The 27,207-nt window shown below is 45.9% G+C and overlaps 1 protein-coding gene across 1 annotated transcript in view; it reads left to right on the top strand.

Annotated features, from left to right (window-relative positions):
• larp1 (La ribonucleoprotein 1, translational regulator) overlaps positions 1–27,207 on the top strand; it is a 120,602-nt gene that overhangs the window by 1,231 nt on the left and 92,164 nt on the right.

Here is a 27,207-nt window from a genome sequence, read left to right as displayed (position 1 = left end):
TTTCCCCCACCCCGTCCAGCGATTTCCCCCACCCCGTCCAGCGATTTCCCCCTCCCCCCACCCCCCTCCAGCGATTTTCCCCACCCCCACTCCCTCCAGCGATTTTCCCCCCCGTCCCCCTCCAGCGATTTCCCCCCCGTCCCCCTCCAGCGATTTCCCCCCCGTCCCCCTCCAGCGATTTCCCCCCCGTCCCCCTCTAGCGATTTCCCCCCCGTCCCCCTCTAGCGATTTCCCCCCCGTCCCCCTCTAGCGATTTCCCCCCCGTCCCCCTCCAGCGATTTCCCCCCCGTCCCCCTCCAGCGATTTCCCCCCCGTCCCCCTCCAGCGATTTCCCCCCCGTCCCCCTCCAGCGATTTCCCCCCCGTCCCCCTCCAGCGATTTCCCCCCCGTCCCCCTCCAGCGATTTCCCCCCCCGTCCCCCTCCAGCGATTTCCCCCCCGTCCCCCTCCAGCGATTTCCCCCCCGTCCCCCTCCAGCGATTTCCCCCCCGTCCCCCTCCAGCGATTTCCCCCTCCCCTCCAGCGATTTCCCCCCCGTCCCCCTCCCAGCGATTTCCCCCCCCGTCCCCCTCCAGCGATTTCCCCCCCGTCCCCCTCCAGCGATTTCCCCCCGTCCCCCTCCAGCGATTCCCCCCCGTCCCCCTCCAGCGATTTCCCCCCGTCCCCCTCCAGCGATTTCCCCCCCGTCCCCCTCCAGCGATTTCCCCCCCGTCCCCCTCCAGCGATTTCCCCCCCGTCCCCCTCCAGCGATTTCCCCCCCGTCCCCCTCCAGCGATTTCCCCCCCGTCCCCCTCCAGCGATTTCCCCCCGTCCCCCTCCAGCGATTTCCCCCCCGTCCCCCTCCAGCGATTTCCCCCCGTCCCCCTCCAGCGATTTCCCCCCCGTCCCCCTCCAGCGATTTCCCCCCGTCCCCCTCCAGCGATTTCCCCCCGTCCCCCTCCAGCGATTTCCCCCCCGTCCCCCTCCAGCGATTTCCCCCCCGTCCCCCTCCAGCGATTTCCCCCCCGTCCCCCTCCAGCGATTTCCCCCCCGTCCCCCTCCAGCGATTTCCCCCCGTCCCCCTCCAGCGATTTCCCCCCCGTCCCCCTCCAGCGATTTCCCCCCGTCCCCCTCCAGCGATTTCCCCCCCGTCCCCCTCCAGCGATTTCCCCCCCGTCCCCCTCCAGCGATTTCCCCCCCGTCCCCCTCCAGCGATTTCCCCCCCGTCCCCCTCCAGCGATTTCCCCCCCGTCCCCCTCCAGCGATTTCCCCCCCCGTCCCCCTCCAGCGATTTCCCCCCCGTCCCCCTCCAGCGATTTCCCCCCCGTCCCCCTCCAGCGATTTCCCCCCCGTCCCCCTCCAGCGATTTCCCCCCCGTCCCCCTCCAGCGATTTCCCCCCGTCCCCCCTCCAGCGATTTCCCCCCCGTCCCCCTCCAGCGATTTCCCCCCCGTCCCCCTCCAGCGATTTCCCCCCCGTCCCCCTCCAGCGATTTCCCCCCCGTCCCCCTCCAGCGATTTCCCCCCGTCCCCCTCCAGCGATTTCCCCCCCGTCCCCCTCCAGCGATTTCCCCCCCGTCCCCTCCAGCGATTTCCCCCCCGTCCCCCTCCAGCGATTTCCCCCCCGTCCCCTCCAGCGATTTCCCCCCCGTCCCCCTCCAGCGATTTCCCCCCGTCCCCCTCCAGCGATTTCCCCCCGTCCCCCTCCAGCGATTTCCCCCCGTCCCCCTCCAGCGATTTCCCCCCCGTCCCCCTCCAGCGATTTCCCCCCCGTCCCCTCCAGCGATTTCCCCCCCGTCCCCCTCCAGCGATTTCCCCCCCGTCCCCCCTCCAGCGATTTCCCCCCGTCCCCCTCCAGCGATTTCCCCCCGTCCCCCTCCAGCGATTTCCCCCCCGTCCCCCTCCAGCGATTTCCCCCCCGTCCCCCTCCAGCGATTTCCCCCGTCCCCTCCCCCAGCGATTTCCCCCCCGTCCCCCTCCAGCGATTTCCCCCCCGTCCCCCTCCAGCGATTTCCCCCCCGTCCCCCTCCAGCGATTTCCCCCCCGTCCCCCTCCAGCGATTTCCCCCCCGTCCCCCTCCAGCGATTTCCCCCCCGTCCCCCTCCAGCGATTTCCCCCCGTCCCCCTCCAGCGATTTCCCCCCCGTCCCCTCCAGCGATTTCCCCCCCGTCCCCCTCCAGCGATTTCCCCCCCGTCCCCCTCCAGCGATTTCCCCCCCGTCCCCCTCCAGCGATTTCCCCCCCGTCCCCCTCCAGCGATTTCCCCCCCGTCCCCCTCCAGCGATTTCCCCCCCGTCCCCCTCCAGCGATTTCCCCCCCGTCCCCCTCCAGCGATTTCCCCCCCGTCCCCCTCCAGCGATTTCCCCCCCGTCCCCCTCCAGCGATTTCCCCCCCGTCCCCCTCCAGCGATTTCCCCCCCGTCCCCCTCCAGCGATTTCCCCCCCGTCCCCCTCCAGCGATTTCCCCCCCGTCCCCCTCCAGCGATTTCCCCCCCGTCCCCCTCCAGCGATTTCCCCCCCGTCCCCCTCCAGCGATTTCCCCCCCGTCCCCCTCCAGCGATTTCCCCCCCGTCCCCCTCCAGCGATTTCCCCCCCGTCCCCCTCCAGCGATTTCCCCCCCGTCCCCCTCCAGCGATTTTCCCCCCCCGTCCCCCTCCAGCGATTTTCCCCCCCGTCCCCCTCCAGCGATTTTCCCCCCCGTCCCCCTCCAGCGATTTTCCCCCCCGTCCCCCTCCAGCGATTTTCCCCCCCGTCCCCCTCCAGCGATTTTCCCCCCCGTCCCCCTCCAGCGATTTTCCCCCCCGTCCCCCTCCAGCGATTTTCCCCCCCGTCCCCCTCCAGCGATTTTCCCCCCCGTCCCCCTCCAGCGATTTTCCCCCCCGTCCCCCTCCAGCGATTTCCCCCCCGTCCCCCTCCAGCGATTTCCCCCCCGTCCCCCTCCAGCGATTTCCCCCCCGTCCCCCTCCAGCGATTTCCCCCCCGTCCCCCCCTCCTTCCCGCCCTCCCTCCCGACGCCGCCCTCCCTCCCTCCTTCCCGACGCCTGTCTCCCCCTCCTTCCTGACAATCTCTGTCCTGTATCCCCTTAACATATTTGGAGTATTTGAGGACTCTTGGCCTGTAATCCACGGAGTTTAGAAGGACGTGGGGAGATCTAATTGATTACTGAAAGGCCTGGATAGAATGCATGTGGGGAAGATGTTTCTGTTTGTAGGGGAGACTAGGATTGGAATGCACAGCCTCAGAATGAAGGGGTGGCCCCTTTAGAACTGAGATGAGGAATTTCTTTAGTCAGAGGGTGGTGAATCTGTGGAATTCATTGACACAGAAGGTGGTAGAGGCCAGGTTATTGAGTATATTGACGTTGACTTGATGGACTGAATGGCCTCCTACACCGTAGGTATTCTGTAATACTATATTTAAGACAGAGATAGTACATGATTGATAAGGGGATCAAAGGTTACAAGGAAAAGGTGGGAGAATAGCGTTGACTAATTCATCAGCCATGATTGAATGGCAGAGCATACTTCATGGGATCAGTGGCCTAATTTTGCTCCGATTATGTTATGGTCTTATTCACACACGCACACAAAGATCAAGTATCATTTCTACTTTCCCGTCTCCACTGGTATCCCCAAAAAACGCATCCTCCCTCCCAAACTCCTAACTCTTCTTCCCAACAGTCCTTGACTGGGCCTGTCCCCAAACCTGATGCTTTCACTCCCAGATTCCAAATCTTGCTTTATTGGTTCCCTTGAACTGGGGAGCTCCTTTGTCACATCTTCAACTTCCAGAAATCCCTGTTCAGAATCCATAGTTCTCGGGAACCCTGGCTACCAGACGAAAACCCTGTTTCCAGGCAGTATTTATTGGCAGGATATCTGGCGTTACTTTTTTCTTTTTAACCTATATTGAATTGTAAGACACTTAGTAACTATTGACTTTTGTTCCCCCTGAGAGAACAGGAGGTTATGGGGCTACTTTGTGAGGGGTTAAAATTTACGAAGGATGGGATGGAGTGGGAAGATGCAAATTAGGAGTTAAGTAGTGATGCTTCAACGTGTGACTCGACTCTATTTAAGAAAAGGTTAGATAGGTGGCTGTAGCTCTGGGAACCTTCCAGGGACATTGAATTTGGACTGCTGGTGTGGATTATAAATTCCCACAGAGTGCTGGTCTGTAATGGTCTGTTTTTATGTCTTCATGTCTACATTTTAGTCTGTTTCTGGTTGGCTGTTCTATGATGCTATAACGTCAACAGTTGAACAGGCAATTTTGTCAATTCATTCGGTGCTGAATCTGGAGAACGCAGAAGCTGCTTGTCGCTAATGGGCCCATGTGGCTTGTGTGAATTATGTGACCCATGATGACGTGCCTTGTTAATCCAGTTGCAATATTGTGCTTTTCCTTAATTGAATTATGAATTCGTTATCGAAGACTGTTCCCAATATCGAATGAAGTGTGAACTGAAGCTGGTTTCTGGTCTTGGATAATCCTTTCCCGAGACTTGGATTGGTTTTATGCGCAGCAATGCAGCAAGGAGGGTAGTTAAACTGACATCGGAGCACATTCATTAAGAAATGCACCATGATTATGTTAGAGGCAATTCTGGGTGTTACCAAAAAATGGGTATTTGTGAAGATTTAAAACGGAACGCAGCAATGGTGTATTAAATTCAGATAAAGGAGAAATTGAAAATAGGTATTTCAAAGTCACAACAGAAAATTCTGGAAATATGCAGGAGGTTAGTTGGAATCTGAAAGAGAGAGATTGTGGTTTGGACTGAAATTTATGTATTAGTCACAAGTAGGCTTGCATTCACACTGCAATGAAGTTGCTGTGAAAATCCCCTAGTTGCCACATCCTGACGCTTGTTTGGGTACACTGAGGGAAAATTTAGTGTGGCCAGTTTACTTAATCTGCACATCTTTGGATTGTGGGAGGAAACCAGAGCACCCAGAGGAAACCCATGCAGGCACAGGGAGAAGTGCAGATTCTGCATAGAAAATTATCCAAGCCAGGAATTGAACCTGCGTCCCTGGCACTGTGAGGCAGCAGTGCTAACCAATATCATTGTGCCACACTGACAGTACATTCTGAAGCTGCGCCTCGACCTAATCATTGACCTGTTCTTTCTGACTGTTCATAGAAACCCTACAGTACAGAAGGAAGCCCTTCAGCATTTCGAGACTGCATCGACCACAATCCCACCCAGGTCCTATTCCCATAATGTGCAAACTCCACACACATACTGACCTGAGGCTGGAATTGAACCCGGATCCCTGGGGCTGTAAGGCACCAGTGCTAACAACTATGCCACCGTATTGCCCCATGCTGTTGATGGAATCCTGTGATTGTTGTATTCTAATTAATGTTGATTGTAGCATTTTCTGTATTAATTGATGTTCAGTTTCTATACAAGTTGAAGCACTTTTTAAGCCAGTCCCTGACCTTTGAAAGATTGATGAGCAAAACCGCTCTGATCAATGATGGTGGCTATACTTCAGTGAAGCCACAGTATGCATTGGGACTGAGCCTCTTCCTACACAGACTGCTTGGTCTGAAACCATGGGATGATGACACATGTTCTAGTTTGCAATGGGGAAGTAATCTACTTGTATGTACATAGTGCCTTACCATGTTCTCGGGCTATCCAAAGTACTCTTGCAACAAATTAGTTGCATTAGTTTGGATGTACAATGGCTGTCATATAGACAGTCATGGTGGCCAAATTGTGAGAGCAACAATGGCATATATTTTTATCTGGTCTTAACAGAGTGAAACATCTGAATATGCTTCACAGGAGTGTTATTGGAAACATTTTGACAATCGGCCACTTTAGAATTAGAGCAGACGAGGTTGGTCTTAAGGACCATCTTAACGGCAGAGAGGTTTAAGGAGGAATTCTGCATTTTACAGCCCAGGCAGCTGGAGGCACAGCTGTCAGCAATGGAGCAAGTGTAACTAGAGATGCTGGAGAGGGCTGAATTGGAGGAATACATAATTCCGAATGTTCAAAAAACAGGCTTGTATTTGTGTAGGACTTTTCAGGATACCCCGAAGCCCTTTGTTGCCAATGAGGAGCTTGTGGCTTGTGCTACCAAATAAACCTCTTGGACTTTAACCTGGTGTTAAGTCTTACTGTACTACTTTGAAGAGCATGAAATTGAGCTCCAGTGTGGAGAGGATCTCCAAGAAGATCGCGCACATCGACAAACTCATCTGATGAAGGGGCAGTGCTCCGAAAGCTTGTGGCTTGTGCTACCAAATAAACCTCTTGGACTTACTGTACTTACCCCAGTCCAACTGCTGGCATCTCCACATCATGGCTACATCGACACCGCAAATTGCCAGCTCCAAGTGGAGAGGATCTCCAAGATCACGCATATTGACACAACTCACCTGATGAAGGGGCAGTGCTCAGAAAGCTTGTGGCTTGTACTACCAAATAAACTTGTTGGACTTTAACTTGGTGTTGTGAGACATCTTACTGTGCTTACCCAGTCCAACGCTGGCATCTCCACTTCAAAGTAGTACCTTAGAATAGTTTAAGTCCACCACAAGAGGTGGGACCTCGGTTCATCTGTTCATCCTAAAGACAGCACTTTCAGTACTGCACTGGAATAGCAGCCTGGCTTTTTGTGTTCTAGAGTGGGGCTTGTATTGTACTCTTCTGACGCAACGATGAGAGCTCTACCAATTGAGCCATGGTTGTCGGATAAGTGGAGATTAGAGATAGGAATGCAAAAGTGTTCAAAAACGGGTGGAAATTTTAAAGTTGAGATGTGCGGAGCTATATATGACCACTATAGGTCAGTGAGGATGGGGGAACTGTATCTGGAGAAGCTTAAGATCACAGACAGTGCAGTTTTAGGTGGCCCCATGTTTGTGAGTTGATGAATGTAGGAGGCTGATTAAGACTGTATGGATTAGTCAAGTCCAGAGGTAATGAAAGCACGACAAATGAGATGAATAATTTGTCATTGCTGGTCTTGTTGACTGAGGTAGAAGAGTTTCTTACTTTGACTCGGTGCAGCAGGAATGTTTATGAATCTTTGGAGCAGGCAGGCAGTGCTTTGGTTTGCCAGCTGATTCGTAAAGCAATACTACAGTAGTGTAGAATTCTCTCCATTCAAGATTGTGTGTTTGAGGCCTATTGTGGAACTTGAATCCACAACCTTATGACTGAGAGTGTGACCAGCTACTGGCACTGATTGCAAGCAGTCACTTTGATAACCTCAAACAGTGCTCGTGTTCTTAATAAACATACAGAATGTTTGTTGCAAAAAGACAAAATGCAATAGAAGTAGGTAGGCAGCAACAACGACTTGCACTTCTTTTGCATCTTTATCTTAGAATAACATCCCATGGTATTTCAGGAATTAAAAAAGAACAAAGATTTCGATTGAAATATTTCATGAGAACTTGCAATGTTTTGTAGTTTTGATATAAATGTATATTGACATGCTTTTGCATCTACCAGTTTGCTGATGTCATAAAAATATCAGGTTAGAAAGTTATAGAGAGTATGGAGAAAGCAAACTGCAGCAAAATCTAAGGGGTGACTAGTGTGAGCTGCGTTCTATTGTGTGTGAAAAGTTGGCGCAAGCTGTAGATAGGGTAGTTGGCTGCCACTTGATTCAACGATGACTTCTATCATTATATAGCATTACTATGCTGGCATGAGAGTGAAAGGGAATGGCCCCAATCGCCTGTTAGTACTCAGGAGAGGAAATCCATGCCAGTAAGTGCCTCAAGTTTGTAATTGAAGATGTGTTGATTACAGCCATGGCATTGAGTCCTGGCAACTAACAGTCAATGGGTTCCATGTACAAAAAACAAAGAAAATTACAGTACAGGAACAGGCCTATCAGCCTTCCAAGCCTGCACTGACCATGCTGCCCAACTTAACTAAAACCCTCTACCCTTTTGGAGACCATTCCCATCTTGCTTGTCAAGACGCCCCTTAAAAGCCACTACCTTATCTGCTTCCACTATCTCCTCCAGCAACAAATTCCAGGCACCCACCACTCTCTTGTGGAAAATATTTGCCTCGTAATCTCTTTTAAACCTTGCCCCTCGCACCTTAAAACTATGCCCCCTAGTAATTGACTCTTCCACCTTGGGAAAAAGCTTTTGATTATCCACTCTGTCCATACCTCTCATAATCTTGTAGGCTTCTGTCAGGTCTCCCGTCAACCTTGGTCACTCCAGGGAGAACCAACCAAATTTCTCCACCCTCTCCTCATGGCTAATACCCTCCATACCAGGCAATATCCTGGTAAATCTTTTCTGCATGCTCTCCAAAGTTTCCACATCCATCTGGTAATGTGGCGACCAGAATTGAACACTGTATTCCAAGTGCGGCCTAACTAAAGGTTTTATAAGGCTGCAACATGACTTGCCAATTTTTAAACTCAGTACCCTGGCTGATGAAGGCAAGCATGCTGTATGCCTTCATGACTACCTCCTCCATCTGCATTGCCACTATCAGTGATCTGTAAACCCAGATCCCTTTGCCTATCAATATTCTTAAGGATTCTGCCATTTACTGTATATTTCTTATTTGTATTAGATCTTCCAAAAAGCATTACCTCACATTTCTCCAGATTAAACTCCATGCCATTCTCCGCCCAGGTCTCCAACTGATCTATGTCCTGCTGTATCCTCTCATGGTCCTCATCGCTTTCCGCAAATCTACCAATCTTTGTGTTGTCTGCAAACTTACTAATCAATCCAGTTACATTTTCCTCCAAATCTTTTATATGTATATATTACAAACAGCCAAGGTCGCGGCACTGATCCATGAGGAACACTACTTGTCGCAGCCCTCATTCAGAAAGAAACGTAGATTGCCTTCATGTGGTCTGATGAGGATGCCAAAATACCAAGGTAGTTAAAAGTCGTTGATGCAATCTTTTCCATTGTTGTGGTGGCTGATATGCATAAATTAGTTGCTGTGCCGTCCAGATCCTGTTTGAAAAGTGTTGCTCTGTCTTAAGTACTGCATCTAGCAGCTGACTTTCTGTGCTTTCCTGCCATATTTCTGAAACAGTCACAACTTTTAAAATTTTTCCTCATTTGAGATGTTAACCGTGCAGCTGCCTACATACCTTACTGGATGATTGTCCTCAATCTACAATTGTAGGGAGTGCTCAATGATTCTTTAATAGTAGAACATTACAGCGCAGTACAGGCCCTTCGGCTCTCGATGTTGCGCCGACCAGTGGAACCAATCTAATGACCCTCTAACCTAAACTATTCCAGTGTTATCCGTATGCCTGATCATTTGAACACCCTTAAAGTTGGTGAGTCCACAACTGCTGCAGGCAGGGCATTCCACGCCCTTACTACCCTCTGAGGAAAGAACCTACCTCTGACATCCGTCCTATAATTACCACCCCTTAATTCAAAGCTATGTCCCCTCGTGTTAGCCATCACCATCTGAGGTAAAAGGCTCTCCCTGTCCACCCTATCCAATCCTTTGATCATCTTGTATGCCTCAATTAGGTCACCTCGTAACCTTCTCTCTAATGAAAATAACCTCAAATCCCTCAGCCTTTCCTCATAAGACCTTCCCACCATACCAGGCAACATCCTGGTAAACCTCCTCTGCACCCTTTCCAATGCCTCCACATCTTTCTTGTAATGCGGCGACCAGAACTGTACGCAATACTCCAAGTGCGGCTGCACCAGAGTTTTGTAAATTGTAACATGACCTCACGGCTCCGAAATTCAATCCTTCTACCAATAAAAGCTAACAAACCGTACGCCGCCTTAACCTTATCAACCTGGGTGTCAACTTTCAGAGAGCTATGCACGTGTACCCCGAGTGGTTAGCATCACTGTCTAAATTGTGCACAATATTGCCTAATGTTTGTTTGCTGTTGTGCTCTCCTTTGCACTGGTATTTCTGGACAGCTTACCCCTCCCCACACACTCTTGTGTACACACCTTTGCCTGAGGTACTTCAAATGCTCTGAGCTATGGTGTGCTGTCGCAGCATTGATCAGGGGCCATGTTGGGATAATATTGCACAGCATATTACATTTATCCCCTGAAACTTCCCACCTTTTGGCCAACACGTGATTTGAGTGGAGTCCCAGAAGTCACAGTAACCTGTGACTTGTTGATTTGGCGCTAGTGTCTTGTTTTCTAAAGTTGGCGTCTTTGTGTGTGCTTTTGTTAATGAGTTTCCCAGGCACATCTGTTAATGAGTGAGATTCCATATGATACAATTGGAAAGCAGATACTAATTTTCCCCTCACCACTATCAAAAAATTTAGGCGCCAATAGTCACCAAGCTATTTAAATTGATAGTGTCAGCGATGGTCCCTACCTAAATGTATTGATGTTGGTGAACCAGTAAGATGTTGACATATGCGACTTAATTGTGCTGTTGAAAAACTGCAAAGGTAGCACTGCCTCGTCTAGTATAAAATACCCATAGGTACTATAACTTCACATGTGATAAGATGCACATCACAAGTCATCTGAACGTTCAGAAGAGTAACGTTCACAATGTTTTATTCTACAACTTGTAAATTTATGAGATCACATACATTTTCTTTCTCTAACTGGTATATTGAAACACAGGTGTGCTACTTTGCCGCTTTGCAACTTTGAAACTAAACTGTATTGTACCTCCTGATGGAATTCTTGGCTCATGTGGGCAGGTTGGACATTGAGACCGTGCTCCTGAGGATCTTGCTAAAAAGGCCTGGGATAATTGTCAAGGTATCTGTTCCTAAAATGCCCCAGACTGGCTTCCATTCTTTGACTGAAGGCAGGCAAATATTATCATGGGCAGGCCAAGCGTAGTTGGGGCATGTGGTAACGTAGCTTGGAGTATTGTTGCACAATTGCAAAACCCGAGTGTAGCTTGCTCTAGATAAACTATTAATTTGAGATACAATATGCTGAAACTAACAAACAGAAAATAAATTGGCAACCAGTTGGAATCGCACAATTGAGTTTGTGGCTTTTTAAAATTATTCATGCTTGGGATATGGGTGTTGCTGACAAGGTCAGAACTTATTTCTCTTCCTAACTGCCTTTGTGGAGAGGTAGTGAGCTGCCCATCACCTTGAATCTCTGCACTCCACGTGGTGTAAGTGCAGCCACAGTGTTTTTAGGGTGAGAATTCCAGGTGTTTGACCCAGCAATAGTGGTGAGTGATTTGAAAGGGATCTCCTAGGTTCTGTTGTACCTATGGAAACTGTTGAATTACTGCAATGGTTTGATTTGCTTTTTGCATTTTGGACAAGTTCGAAAGGTTTGCCGATGTAATCAAACACTTGAGAGCATTGACTCAATTGAGCTCCCATCCTCCTCCCTGAAGGCAGTTAGCCAACCCAAATGCAGAGAGGAAGAGGAAACTGTGATGCCTACAAAAGTAGAATTAGCTGCTGCATTGGTGCAGATAGAAGGGTGAGAGGGGGAAAGTGGCACTTAAACTTGGACAGGGCCTCACAAAATTCAGGAATTCAGTCCTGACTGGGTGTAGGAGCATGTTCTCAGAGTGTGGTTTGTGGCAAGGTATTCTGCAAGAGGTAGATATAAACCAGCTGTCAGAAGAGTTGGATGTGAGGAGACAGATACAGTGTAAGAGTTAGAGTTGGAGCGAGGAATATTGTAGATTAGCTGCTGTGTTAGGGTGATCAGGGTGTCTACATCTAGCACGCTGCCTCCAGATCATTGGGTAGTGAATCAGCTCACTGGGCTTCTTTCCTCCCCACCCAAAACCAACTTATCCTGTTAACATTACAAACTGTGAACTTGTGTTTTCTCAATTTGGTATTTGAAAGACGAAAAGGTTTGCATTTGTATTGTGCCTTAATTACTTTTCTAAATTGTCTAAAAGTTATCCACAACCAGTGAACCGTGTTGAAAGACTTAATGTCATTGCTCACAGTTTAAAACTTTCATTCAATCTCCAATATTTTGAAATCAGAACTATCACTAATTCATTGAACTGTTAATGAATTAAAAGAAAAGTTTTTTCCAGATGTTGATTTTTGGTGAGACTAAAGTGAAAGAATGATTGTGCAGCTTAGATCAGATATTATACACTCTGAAGCACCTAAGTGGTTGTTTTTTATCCAGCCCGTCTCATGGAGCAGAGAGTTTGTCTGTGACTGGTTCACTGTTGGTGCTCAAGATCGATAGATTATTGGTACTGAAGAATTATGGGATCTGGTAGCAGGAACATAGAAACAAGAGTCGGCCATTTAGCCCCTGTAGCCGCCTCCGCCATTCACTCAGATCGTGGAAGACCAGCAAACTCAATATCACTTAATTTCTTTGGAAAACAATCTTTCGATCTGAGATTTTAAAAATTACAATTGACCTGGCACCAACTACCAGTTGTGGAGAAGAGTTCTGAACTTTGGCTACCCATTATGTGTAGAAGAGTTTCCTGATTAGTGAGAGAAGGTAAAGTTGAGGTAGCAGATTAGCCATGATTGTGGTGAATGGTAGAGTAGTTGCAAAGGACAGAATAGCAAGTTCCCCTTTCTCACCTGACAAATAATAATTGGCATAGACTCCATGCCCAGAAAGACCATTGCACAGATTATCAGACATTAGAGAAAGAGTACCACAGTGCCAGGTATGCATTTCAACTCTGGACTTCTTTCTGTACACTGATAGCTTTGACTCATGGTATTCCAGGCCTATGGATTTTGTCATTTTATCCTTTGTGTCTGAAGGTCACAATTTTGTGGCTGAAGTGGAACAACGCCCCAAACTCTGCTGGCATCATTTGCACAAAGATCTTCCCATGAGGAGAAAAGTGTTGCCCATCTCTATCTACCTTCCGACTGGTTTAGGTGGTTCTCCCACTGCAAGTCAATGCATTATTTATATTCAAGTGATATGTAAGGATATGCAGAGTTCACAATGGCTACCCAGTTTATTATGCTGTGAATACTCAGATGATGTGCCTGCAGGTGTAGTGGCTCAGGTAGTTTCTGGTATATTGCTGCTGAAGTTTTGTGTTGTAATCCTGGTGCATGGTAGCTTTTTACCGTAGCTCAGGCTTCCATGTTTGTTGGGGAAGTTTGTCAAAGTCTGGATGTGGGATGTGACATTTGGATTACATAATTTATGCTAGAAGTAACATTTACTGGTGCATACGTTAAAATGGTAGTCATGATGTGGAGATAATAAACTTGTTGGCCTTTAAGCTGGTGTTGTGGGATTCTTTCTACATTAGGATGTTCAGACTGGGTAAAAACCATTACCTCAGAACCTTCTTAAAAGAAAGCCATATTCCTTATTCTCTGTTTCCAGCAAACGTACTATCCAGCTATTTGATTTGCCAGTAAATGTATAGTGTGGAAGGGTCACTGAATCAACATTGTAATCATCTGTGGGAACTTTGCCAGTGATTGGAATGTTGACTTTAGACCAGGCCTTTTCTGCCCTTTAAACACACTGAAGTATTTAAAGGTTCTTTGTGACTTATTTCTACTGTGCTTTTCATGACCACAACAGTATTTTTGAAGCAACTGATTTGTGCATAGCAAAGTTCCCAAAAAATACAACGTGAGAATGACTAGATCATCTGTATTTATGTTATTGATGCTAAGTATTGTCAGGACACCAAGATTAACTCCCCTGCCCTTTGAAATTGTGCTGTGGGATCTTTTATCTCCACCTGAGAGGACAGAAATTTAACATTTTATCTGAAAGACTCCACCTCTGATGGTAGTATTCCCTCAGTACTGCACTGGGTTGTCAGCCTGACTTTCGTGGTCCAATCTTAAGCATAGGACTTGAACTGAGAACTTCTGACTCCAAAGAGTGGTACCAACTGAGCCACAGCTGACACGTGAATGTGATGGTAAAGACTGATGAGTCAGCATTCGTGCAATACTTTGCAACTGGATACCAACTTGCTTTTGTTTTTACATCATTGAGATGTTCACGAGGTGTTTCATGGACATTTACCTTTGTGCAACAGAATGCTGGAGCCATTTTCCACATAGCTGTGTGCCACAAGCAGTGATAAGATGACTGTCCAAATAATCTGCTTTCATAGAAGGGATTTTAGTTAGGACACTGGGAGATCTCTGTTCATGGAAAATACAAGTTATGTGGCTTCTTTAGAATCCAACTAAAGTGTCACTTGGAGCCCTAGTTTATAGCTTAGCAGAAAGATAGAGCTGTTGGCAATGCAGCATGCCTGCAGCTCTGCACTGGAAGTTTCAACATAGATTTTGTGATCAGGTTTTGGATTGACTCTGAAATCCTGATTCACTTATGAGTAGTGCCAGAGCCCAGTGATGCTGGAATATAATTCATCTGTAGTTTTCTCTTTGTTTCTCATTGAGATTATAAAAGTGTGTTATTGTATCTTAAGCACGAGTGGAGTAAATTGTAATGTGCATTAATGTCTCTGATTAAACGTTAAATTGCCTCTTATGGGGTGCATGTAATCTCCAAATTCCATGTCCTATTTTACTGTTTCAGATTTTGGTCAGATTGTCTTGCAGATGTCAGGTAATCGAGATGAATGAGAATGTTATAAATACCATAAATTTCTGAAAACTGGCTAGCATTGTATGTGGAGTTTGCTGAGACAAAAGTTTCCAATCATTTCTCCTGTACATGGGTGGATGCTCTATGTGTAGTGCTGATATTGTAATCTCTCTACCAATAGCAGGCCCTTGTGAAGCTGACAGTGGGAAAGGTTAACTGAATCCCCAGTATGCTGCTGTTGACTTGGATTATGTTGGTAAATTGAAGAACTGGTTGAGGGAGAAATTGAGGCGTGTTAACTATAATGGTACGTTTCCAGTCTCTGACATTGACCTGACAGTGTGTATTTTTTGTACATTCTTCTATAATCCTACTAGAATGGTGCGTTGTAGAGTAATATCTCCATTTGTACTCAATCTCTCTAGACAGCAACTTGTTCACCATTGTTGCGGCAGCCCTGTGCTGAGCTAATGGTTTCATAGCATTCTTCAACACTAATCCTTTTCCCGTTGAATTGAGAGGTTTAAAGAGGGTGAATTTATGACAGCAAGCACATGAAGTGCTAAAGTTGAAAGGTTGCTGCTCTTCAGGTATTTAAATGTCTTTATCTATTTATGGAAAAGGTTGCTGACTCCAGCAGAACTCTACACTAAAACAGCTCTGTTTTCAGGGTCGAGAACTCCCAATAGAAATAAACATTCAAAACAAAAACAGGCAGCCAAACAAAAATCTGCCACCAGTAAGTTCTTTCCCGCAATCAAAGTTGTGCTGTAATTCATGAAAATCCTCAGGGTTATACGATTACCATTCACAATTTTTACTGCTGTAAAAAGTCATATTTTTATTGCTTTTTTTGCTGTAAAATTTTACTTGTCCTTTCTGTGGTCAGTTCTTCTCTTCAGCTAGGAACTGTTGAAAAGTTCAGAAAATGGCCTTTATTGCCCTTGAAATTGTCTAGAGCAGCAGAGGCAAATCTAACTTGTGCATCACGGAATTAAATAGGTTCCTTTTTTTGGTGGAGTTTATGGATATTGAGTACTGAGTGAGTGTGATTGAGTTTTTTATTCATTGATGGAATGTGGGGTATTGCTCACGTCACATTCATTGACAATGCTTAATTACCCTTTGATTTGAGCTGTGTTCCTGATGCGATCGGTGTAGATTTGGAAAAGCTGAGTGGCCGTGCAGGACATTGGGGCTCCTGGGGTGGCTGTGCTTACAAGTTATTTTGTCATTCGGTTAGTGTACTGATCAGTTTTTCAGAGGTTTGCTAGTTTAAACAATTAAAGTACTTTCTGTTCTGGTTATTCTGTGTTGGTAGTTGAGTAGAGACCTGATAAGATCCTTTTGATGGTTGAACAAGCTGATTTTGGCAAGATTAAATCTGCCACACTGCCACACAGGAAATCATTCCATTTGGTGGTGTGGAGTGATATCTGGCGACGTCCTGTTTGCGGGACAGCCATCTGCTTTGGAGCTTCCAAAACCACATGTTGTCATGGTGGCAGATTCCTCCCCACTGCTGGTGTCAACGTTTGCATTGACCGTCAGCTGAAGTTTCCCACTTGTCCTGATTGATGTTGAAGGCTGTTGTGTCTTTTTTGACAGCATTGTTGAACAGAGGTTTGGGTGCTCTGCTGGTCTCTGGGCACCAGTTACCCCTCTGTATCCCAGATCAGGAGGGATTCAGCCATCTTCCATCCCATGCACTTGCCTAAGCCAGTAATGGTTGTTTTGCTTGATTTGTGCTGGCATTTTTGGCATGTTTGCCTTGAATGGAGTCCTTTATTGCTGACCTTGTATTCCCATGTGATGCCGTCGATGCATCATAGACACTGAAGTACCTTTGCAGCCTTGATTTGAAGCTCAAGGAAATAAATTACACGCATAGAATCCTGACAGTGCAGAGGAGACCAGTGCACCGACAACAGTCCCTCCCAGGCTCTATCCCTGTAACCCCATGTGTTTATCCACATGGCCATGAGAACATGCAAACTCTACACAGTCACCCGAGACTGGAATTGAACCTGGGTGCTGTGAGGCAGCAGTGCTAACCAGTGTACCATTGTGCTTTGCCACGTTGAGTAAGTCAGAAAGCAAAACTGTGAAGCTGAGGTACTCCTTTTTTGTCTGTTTTTCTGAGCAAACAGTACACAATTGTAAATCTGGCATCCTTTGTCTCTGTCATCTTTGCTACAATGTCAGAATTGCTTTGAGAGTCACACTTTTGCCTCTGAATCAGAACTTTTACATTAGGACTAAAACTCAAATGGACTCAATTTTGCATGGATTTCCCCAATCTTTTAATTTAGATGAAAATTCGATTTCACGAGGGCAGCGCAAGCAGTGGCAAGAAGCGCAGTGCGAGCACGTGTGAGGCTACAAGGCATGAGGGAAAATGACAACACGTTTCAAAAGTGATGGTGCTGACAGGCAGATGGACGATGCGTGTTTGTTCATCCCCGTCCTACAATAATGCCAAGTCTCTAATGATCCCAGATTTCCCTGCCACTGGGCCAAGACCTCGCTCTGCTAGAACTGTGTGGTAGTTGGTGTGCATTGACCACTCCATGTTAAAAGAATCCACACAGGCATCTTTCACCCCACTTCATGCACCTTCTGAATTTCGGGGCTTGGAACGTCAGAACCCTTATGGACAACTCCGACAGCAACAGACCTGAACGTGTGGTGGGTGGAAAGAGCGCAGGAACTCAGTAACTTACCGTTAACCAGGGTGTGCACGGCCTCTTTGCGCGATTAAAAGCACCTTTAGTTCGAGAACCCAGGGACCCACACCAAGAGAGCCAGAAATGAAGAGGCACTTATTAAAGACAGAGACAGTCAGTGCCCATTGCTGAGAGCACTTTGAGGATCTCCTCAACCAAGAATGCAGCCTTTGATGCAAGTGCCCTCGACACCACTACACTACCTGCCAGCATCTCAGCATAACCCCAGCTCAACATGAAGTCAAAAAGGCCATCTGACAGTTGGAAAAAAACAAGGCCTCCAGTGCTGATGGTATCCCCTGCTGAAGTATTAAAATGCTGCGGAGAGGCCCTGTAGACAAGAATCCTCACCAGAAGGAAGAGAGCATGCTGGGAGAAATGCCTTAATTATGACTATCTTCAAGAAAGGAGAGAGGTCCAATAGTGGAAATTTGAGTGAAGGCCAGGAGAGAGGTCATCGTGAAAATCCTCCATGACCGCTTCATCTCAGTGGTTGAAAAATCCTCCGAGTCTCAGTGCAGCTTTCGCCCATTAAGAGGCACAATAGACATAATCTTTAGTGTGACCAATCCAGGAAAAGTGCAGGGAGCAGCAAGGCCTTCTTCAATCTTGCAAAGACTTCAACGTTGTCAACCATGAGGGATTGTGGAACATCCCCCTCAAATTCAGCTACCTGCAGAAATTTGTTACCGTTCTCCCCCTGCTCCATGATGGTATGCAAGCCGTGATCCTCAATAACAAAACCACCACAGACCAAATACGTGTGAAACTGGGGTCAAACAGGATTGTGTCAATGCCTCCAGTTCAGAACCAGGACCACCTCTTCTGTCACTGAGCTGCATATGCAAACATTCATGTGTGTGTATGTATACACTGAGGCTGAGCTACAAACCATCGTTAATGTGAACACCGCTGTATGTGAGAGAATGGACCTCAGACTAAACATCCGGAAAACAAAGGTTGTCTAGCAGCCCACTCCTGACACGCACAACTGCTCCCTGATCATCAAGATCCACGGTGATCCCCTGGACAATGTGGATCATTTCTCATAGCTCAGGAATCACCTCTGACCCTGGGCAGAAATCGACAATGAAATCCAGAGTTGACTCCAATATGCTGGTACAGATTTTGGATGCCTGCCCAACAATGTTTGAAGTCCGAGACTCAATCCAACAGCAAGCTTATAGTTTATAGGGCAGCTCTAGTCCCTGTCCTCCCGTATGCATCAGAAACATAGACAAAGTACAGCAGATACCTCAAATCCCTGGAAAAATATCACCAATGTTGTGTCTGCAAAATCTTGCAAATCCACTGGTAGGATGGATGTACCAACATGAGTGTATTCACCCAGGCTGATATCCTCAGCATTGAGACACTGATCATGCTCGACCAGTTATGATGGGTGGACCATATTGTTCGCATCTGACATAAGGCTCTTGAAACAAGTGCTCTACTCGAATTCCGCAATGACAGGTGATAACTAGGAGGGCAGAGGAAATACTACAAGGATGCACTGAAAGCCTCCTAAAGGAATGCAACATCCTCTTTGACATGTGGGAATTGCTTGCCTTAGAACGCACAAACTGGAGAAGAAATATCCACAAAGGCGTCAGTCACCTTGTGTGTCACTGGGTGGAACACGTGGAGGCCAAGTGTAAACGGTGGAAAGAGAGCACAGGATCCAGAGTGTCCCACTGCCAAACCAGAGTCTGTGGCTCCAGGATTGGACTATTCAGCCATCGCAGAATCCACCTTCCTGGGGTGGAAGCAAGTCATCCTTGGCCTTGAAGGACTGCCAAAGAGAAGAATTTGAGGGATCTCTGTGTGCAAGTTAATTGTCACATTTGCTGGCTGAACTGTGGATACAATTCAGAAGTAATTCACTTTAGAGATATTCTAAGGCTGCAAAGGTCATCATGTAAATGCAGATTCTTTGTCAGGAGCTCGTGGATGCTTTACCTTACCATTAATGCTGTGTGCTGGTTCTGTTCACACTGGTTGGTCCTGGGCCCAGAGAAAGTCCGGGTGCCGACAAAAGGGTATGGTTCCAGAGGCCGTAGGCTGGATATGTATGCCATACAGAGAGTAAGGCTGTTATGGTTTAGGTCAGGAACTCCAAAATATTTTAGGGAGCCTGCGTGGATCATAAGTTTTGCATTTTGAATTTAGCTAGATAAGCATGATATGTATCTCCTCTGATATGATTCAAATGATCCACTAGGGAGCTTTTATCAACACACAGTTTATTTACGAATATAGGTAATGTGTATAAGAAAATTAGCAAGAACTTTTATCAATTACAAACAAGAAACAAAATAGCCACTATAATGTATAACTCTTAAATATATCTAATATGTTCCAATCAAATCAATCCCATAGACAAAAGACCCTTTTCACAGGTTTAACACAGCAAAGATTAATGCTCACGTAGTACTGGACTTGAGCCCTTTGGATGAATGCTGTGGGTCTCCTGACACTCAGAACAATCTGAAGTTGGAACAATAGAAAGACTCTGATCACACCACCAACAACAGATTCTCCCCTTCGGAGAGACTAAACCTTGCTTTCAGATAATCAGCAGAATTTCCAAACAAGACAAGGAGAGAGAAAGACTTCTTTCCAGCTTGCTGTCCCTTCTAAAACATAGCTCTAATTGCAGCCAAACAGAAAATGAAACCTTAAACTCACAGGAAAGGGGAAAAAAAACTGCCCAAGCACACACGATCATCCTCCTAGCAATGCAGGATCATAAAAAAACCCAAAGTTAAAATAAACAGACCCCTTTTCAGCTGTTAAAGTAGCAATAACAGGACATCCCCAGTCAAGCCAGCAATAATGGCGTCAGCTAAGGCTGTGAGCTGCAGAGAGCGCAAGTTTAAAAAAAATGAACTAATGTCATGGGCTCAGAGTTCATGTTTGCGTAGCATGCTTGTTGTTATGTCACTGGACTTGCAGCGGAGTGAAGGGATTAACCCTGAGAGATCAATAGTTTGTACTTTGATGCAACTTGTAGCGTGTTTGGAAGTGCTTGGAACTTTATGGTCTGTTTATATTTTACTGTTGTTCCTGCCCAAACTACAAAGTAATTTAAGTTGGAAGTTTGAATTGACAGGAATAGACTGAATTCTTATTCTGCATGTGTTAAACTTGTGTGTGTGTGTGTGTGTGTCAGATTCAGTAGTATAAGAGGGTGAAACCCAATCAGATTCAGCGAAAGGACTCTTTGTCACCACCTCCTGATCGATTGCTCTACAAATGCTTGCTGAATGTTCTGACTGAGTAAGTTTATGACTAGGTGTGACTGTGAGTCAACACCTTCAGAAGAAATGAAGCTATTCCATATCATGTTATTGACTTTTAAAACAATAGGCTTGTCCCGTTCTTTAAAAGGCAGTGTCTGACGGAATTCTGCAGCTAGACCTTCTGTGCTTGGTTGCATCAGCTGTCTTTCCCAGAAACAGTTCAGCAGTTGGCTCAAACTACTTGATGAGTCATCCTTATTGGATTGGTCCGATAGCATAGGGCCAATGTTTCAGTTTCTTGAAGCTGAAAACATAGGATAGTACTGTGCAATACTCAATCTTTATAGAATGGAAAATGATCTTTTCAAAGGTGTTTCGTATTCTGGGGTACAAACATTGAAGGACCTGGCCGCAGCTGAATGTTGAATTCAGGATTAAAGTGAGGATTTCCCTTTGAAATTATTTTATAGGTGAAACAGTGTTAATGGGTTTATTGCTTTTAATCTCCTATATTGCTAAGTTTGCTAAAAAAAATTAATTGCAGGAATGAATGATTGTGCTGATGTGAAGATGATATAATTCTGCTTGCTAATACGTTGATTATAGAACTAAAAAAGAGAACTTTCATCTATAATAATGGCTTTTATATTTCCAGCGTGTACCAAAACTTTATATATTGAATTACTTTTTATGTAAACATCAATGCAACAAAGTGTGACGGATTGTGTCAAATGATCCAGTACTCTGCGTTTGGTGTGGGTAGTACCAGGGCACTAGGGATATTCCATTCTCTTCAAAAGATGTATGATCTTTAACATCAGCCTAAATGGGTTATCAGAACCTCAGTTTACTGTCTCATTGGACCTTTGTTCAACATGCCCCTAGATTTCGTAAAATCCCTGCAGTCCAGGCAGAGGTCATTTGGCCCTTCGAGTCTGTACCGGCCACAATCCCACCCACTCTCTACTGACATAACAATCATTTACTCTGCTAACCCTCTTGACGTAATCAACCTAACCTACACGTCTCTGGATTGTGGGAGGAAACTGGAGGAAACCCTCGCGTTCATGGGGAGAAAATGCAAGCTTCATACAGACAGTGACCTGAGGCCGGAATTGAATCTGGGTCCCTGGTGCTGTGAGGCAGCATTGCTAACCATTGTGCCGCTGTGCACTGAAATGTCTGCTTTCATTATGAACTAGTCTCCTGGACTGTGGGACTTGCACCCATGATGATCGAACTCGTGGGACGAGCTGCTGTTTCACTAGTTTTCTGATATAGACTTCTGCTGTTTATGATGCTGACAGTGATGAACAAAGCAAGTGGCTACCTCCTGTAGGTTGGAGGTCTGGTTCGCTAATGTCCTTTAGGGAAGGAAATCTAACGTCCTTACCTGGTCTGGCCTACATATGACTCCAGAGCCACAGCAATGTGGTTGCCTCTCAGCTGTCCTCTGAACAAAGGCAATTAGGGATGGGCAATAAATGCTGACCAGCCATGATATTCATGCCCTATGACTGACTAAAAAAGCATGCGATGCTGAGGCAACACCAGGAAATTGCAATCATCACGAGTCAATTCTCTCTGACATAGAATCCAAAAAGACTCTGGTGTTTACTGGACCTGGACACAAGGGCAGTGATGGGCACCCGTATTGCTAGTTGATGTTTCTCCCCTATTTTAATTCTAGAATCAAAGAACAGTTACAGCACAGAAGTAAACCATTTGACCCAGTGTGTCCATGCTGGCTCTCTGCAAGCGCAGCTCAGTTGGTCCCATTCCCCTGCAGTTTCCTGTAGCTCTGCAGAATCTCTCTTCTGGTAAATATGCGATCCAATTTTGCAAGCCCCGATTGAATCTATCTCCACCACATGCTCAGGCACTGCATTCCAGATGCTAATCACTTGCTAAATAAGGTTTGTCCTCATTTCACCTTTGGTTTTTTGCCATTCACCTGAAATTGGTGTCCTTCGGAGCTTCCCTACAGCCTAACTACTTTCTCAGAACCCTCATGATTTTGAACACCTCTATCAATCGTAGCTTTTCTAAGGAGAACAATACTAGTGAGTCCAGTCTATTCATGTAGTTCCTCCCCTCTAGAAACAATTTAGTCAATCTTTTCTGCACCCCTGATGCCTTCACACCTTTACGAAAGTGTGCTGCCCACAATACTTGAGTAATATTCCTACCACTCAATGCCAGACAGTGGCTATCTCCCACAAGAAAGAATCTCACCATCTCCCCATGATATTCAATGCATTACCATCACTGCATCCCCGCAGTCATCGTTATCGTTGACCAGAAATTGAGCTGAATGAGTCATATCAATACAGTGGCTACAAGAGCAGAGGCTTGAAATTCTGAAGTGAGTAACTCACCTCCAACTCCGTAAAGCCTGCCTATAAGACACAAGTCAATAGTGTGATGGAATACTCCTCACTTACCTGTTTGAGGGCAGCTCCAACAACACCCTAAGCTCAACACCATCCAGGACAAAGCACTTGATTGTCTTCCTATCCACCGCGTTCAGTGTTCACTCCTGACATCACTGATGCACAATATGTACCACCTACAAGATGCACTGCAGCAACTCACCAAGGCTCTTTCAACACACATGATCCTCTACCACCTGGAGGGACAAAGGCAGCAGACACATGGGAATGCCACCACCGAATAAGTTTCCCATTAAGCCTTGACTATACCACCTCGACTTGGAAACATACTGCTGTTCCTTCACTGCTGCTTGATAATCCTGGAACTCCTCCCTAACACCACCATGGGTGTACCTACACCACGTGGATTGCAGCAGTTCAGGAAGGCATGGTCCACTCTCCTTTTCAAGGGTAATTAACGTTTGGCAACAAATGCTTGTCTTACAGTGAAGTCCACATCCATGAAAGAACCAGTGTTTCATGAAGGTTCATTATAACTTCTTTGCTTTTAGATTCTACATTTGAAGTTTTATTAACAGTTTTCTCAACAAAAAATGGCTTGCTACAAACTGGGACTTGGAGAGGGTTTCAAGAAGATTGCACATAAATTGGAATAAATAATTTTGACAATGCTGGAGTCATCTTGTCCTTGTGTTTGCTGTAACTTCAGACAGTGGCTGACTGCAATCTCTTGAGTGATTTTCTTTTAAAGATTGTTTGAATCGCTGAGGAGTCTACAGTGGGAACTGCATGTTTGCTCATTATTCATTCTCATGTTAAATTATAGAGCCAAGAATCTAAAGTAGTTGAAGGAACTTTATATGAAGTTAATTATGATTTCAGTGACAAAACTGTACAAAATGAACGTCTACTTAAGTTTTAATTTTAGAAGCCATTTTGTTGGGTGGGATACTTTAGTACAAATTAAACCTCAAGTGATTTGTGGGTGGTACAAGTACTCAGTAATTTCTCTGTTAATTCACAAAAAGAGCTTTGTAATACTGTGAGCCTTTTATATATTGTGCCTTCAGGTCTTGTCACGTGGCACGACCACAGCACTTTAACTTGGAACCATTAGGGTTATGCACATGATAGCAGCTTTCAGCTGATGAAGGCTGTAAATTAATCTGGATCATCTGAACCATATGAAGCACTTGGGCTTTGTTCTAGTGGATTAACAGCTGAACCCTCTCACTTAGTGCAATTGTAATTAATTGGGTATCAGTTATCACCCATTAGTCATTCACAAATCTTACCATTTTTAAAGGGGTGATATTGCGCTGGAGATTTCAAACAGATGTGTTTTGTGAAGCAGCCTTTAACATTGAACTATAGCGTTAGCTCTTCTACATAAGAACATAAGAAATAGGAGCAGGAGTAGGCCATCTAGCCCCTCGAGCCTGCCCCGCCATTCAATAAGATCATGGCTGATCTGTTGTGCCTCGGTTCCACATTCCCACCCTCTCCCCATAACCCTTAATCCCCTTGCCTATCAAAAACCCATCAACCCTCGTCTTAAATATATTTAGCGAGGCAGCCTCCACCACTTCAACGGGCAGAGAATTCGAAAGATTCACCACCCTTTGAGTGAAGAAGTTCCTCCTCAACTCCGTTCTAAACCACCCCCCCTTTATCTTGAGGCTGTGCCCTCTAGTCCTACTGTCCTTTCTGAGCAGGAAGAGCCTCTCCACCTCTATCCTATCCATCCCATTCATCATCTTATATGTCTCAATGAGATCTCCCCTCATTCTTCTAAACTCTAATGAGTACAAGCCTAGTTTATTCAGCCTCTCCTCATAGTTCAACCCCCTCAACTCTGGCGAATCTGTACGCTGTGTAGGCATACTGCTGAACATTGAGTATTGAATTGTGATAGAAACATAGGAGCAGGAGGAGGCCATTTGGTCCTTCGAGCCTGCTCCACCATTCATTATGATCATGGCTGACCGTCCAGTTCAATAGCCTAATCTTGCTTTCTCCCCATAACCCCTGTTCCCATTCGCCCCAATTGCTATATCTAGCCGCCTCTTGAATAAATTCAGAGTTCTAGCATCAATTACTTCCTGTGGTAATGAATTCCACAGGCTCACCATTTTTTGGGTGAAGAAATGTCTCCTCACTTCCTTCCTAATTGGTCTACCCCAAATCCTCAGATTGTGACTCCTGGTTCTGGACTCGGGAGCATCCTCCCTGCATCTACCCTGTCTAGTTCTGTTAGAATTGTATAATTCGTCTGAACTCCTGCAAAAACAATCCTAACCTAGTCAATCTCTCCTCATACATCAGTCCTGCTGTCCCCAGAAACGGCCTGGTAAACCTGCACTCCCTCGAGAGCAAGAACATCCTTTCTCAGAAAAGGAGACCAACACTGCACACAATACTCTAGGTGTGGCCTCACCAAGGCCCTGTATGATTGCAACAACACATCCCTGCTCCTATACTTGAAACGTCTTGCAAAGAAGGCCAACATGCCATTTGCCTTCTTTACCGCCTGCTGCACCTGCATGCTTACCTTCAGTGACTGGTGCATAAGGACATCCAGGTCCCGTTGCACACTTCCCCCTCTCAATTTACAGCCATTCAGGTAGTAATCTGCTGCCTTATTTTTGCTTCCAAAGTGAATAAACTTTACATTTATCCAAATTATACTGCATCTGCCATTGATTTGCCACTCACCCAACCTGTCCAGGCCATTCTAAAGGATCTCTGCATCCTCATCACAGTTCACCCTCCCACCCAACTTGGTATCATCTGCAAACTTTGAGATGTTACATTTTGTTCCCGCTTCCAAATCATTAATATAAATATATGTGGGGTCCCTGCACCAATCCGTGTGAAACCCCTAATGCCTGCCAATTTACAAAGCATCCATTAATTCCTGTTCCTTGTTCCTCTCTGCCAACCAGTTTTCTATCTACCTCAGTACGCTTCCCCCAATCCTATGCACTTTAATCTTGAACGATAATCTCTCATTCAGGACTTTGTCAAATGCTTTCTGAAAGTCCAAATGTACTACATCAACTGGCTTCCCCTTGTCAACTCTACTACTTACACCTTCAAAGAATTGCAACAGATTTGTCCAGCATGATTTTCCCTTCATAAATCAATGCTGACTGTGTCTGAGCTAAATGCTCCACTATAAAATTCGTGATAATGATTCGAGAATTTTCTCCATGACTGATGTTAAGCTTACAGGCCTATAATTCCCTGTTTTCTCTCTACCTCCCTTTTTCAACATTGGAGTGACATTAGCTACCCTCCAATCTGTGGGACTGTTCCCAAGTCTGTAGAATTCTGGAAGATGACTACTAATCCACTACTTTTAGAGCCACTTCTGTAAATACTCTGGGATGTAGATTCAGGCCCTGGGGATTTATCTGCCTTCAATGCCATCAATTTTCCCAGCAGCATTTCTTTACTAATATTGATCTCCCTCAGTTCTTCCCCCTCTCTCTAAATCTTTGAATTCTCCAACATTTCTGGCATCTGATTTGTGTCCTTATTTGTGAAGACAGAACCAAAAAACCGAGTCATTTCTTTGTCTCCTGTTATGCATTCCCCCATTTCTGTCTAAAGGGGATCTACATTTGTCTTCACCAACCTCTTTCTCTTCACGTATCTATAGAAATTCTTAGTGTTAGTCTTTATATTACTTGCAAGCTTACTTTCATATTGTATTTTCGTCTCCTTAATCCCTTTGGTCCTTCTTTGCTGAATTCTAAATTGCTCCCAATCCTCAGATGTATTATTTTTCTTGGCCAATCTGTATGCTTCTTCCTTGGATACTCTCTCTAATTTCCTTTGTAAGCCATGGTTGGCCCTCTTACCCATTTTACTTTTGTGCGAGACAGGAATAAACAGTTGCTGCAATTCCCCCACTCTCCAGTGGCTCTTAATATTAACCCCTGGAAGTATGTCTACCTTAGGGAGATAATGTAATAATTACAAAGTTTTCATATTTAAAAAAACTGAAGTCTTGGCATTTTGTCATGATGCTGGAAAGCTATTCTCATGGCAGACACATCGCCCCCCCACCCCCGCCCTGCCCCTCGTTCATCTCACTCCTCACACATACTTGCCATCCTTCCCTTCTCTTGTGCACTTGTTGTCTCTGCTCCTTCCAACATGCATTCAAACCCCCCACGCATGCATACCTCATTCTTGCACACTTGCTCACACTTACCCACCCTACTCCCTCGTGCACACACTCATCACTTCTCACCACCTCTTCTCGCCACCGGCCCCATTCTCAGTCTTTATTGTTGACCGCGAGTTTTACTGCACAGCAATAGAAAGATGATATAAATCAAATGGGCCAATCAGTTAAAAGCCCCTTGGATTACTAGATCCA

The sequence above is a fragment of the Carcharhinus amblyrhynchos genome, chromosome 13 (genome assembly GCF_965287045.1).
Source record: "Carcharhinus amblyrhynchos chromosome 13, sCarAmb.v2.hapA, whole genome shotgun sequence".
NCBI classification, from domain to species: domain Eukaryota; kingdom Metazoa; phylum Chordata; class Chondrichthyes; order Carcharhiniformes; family Carcharhinidae; genus Carcharhinus; species Carcharhinus amblyrhynchos.
This window is presented reverse-complemented; position numbering and strand designations above follow the sequence as displayed.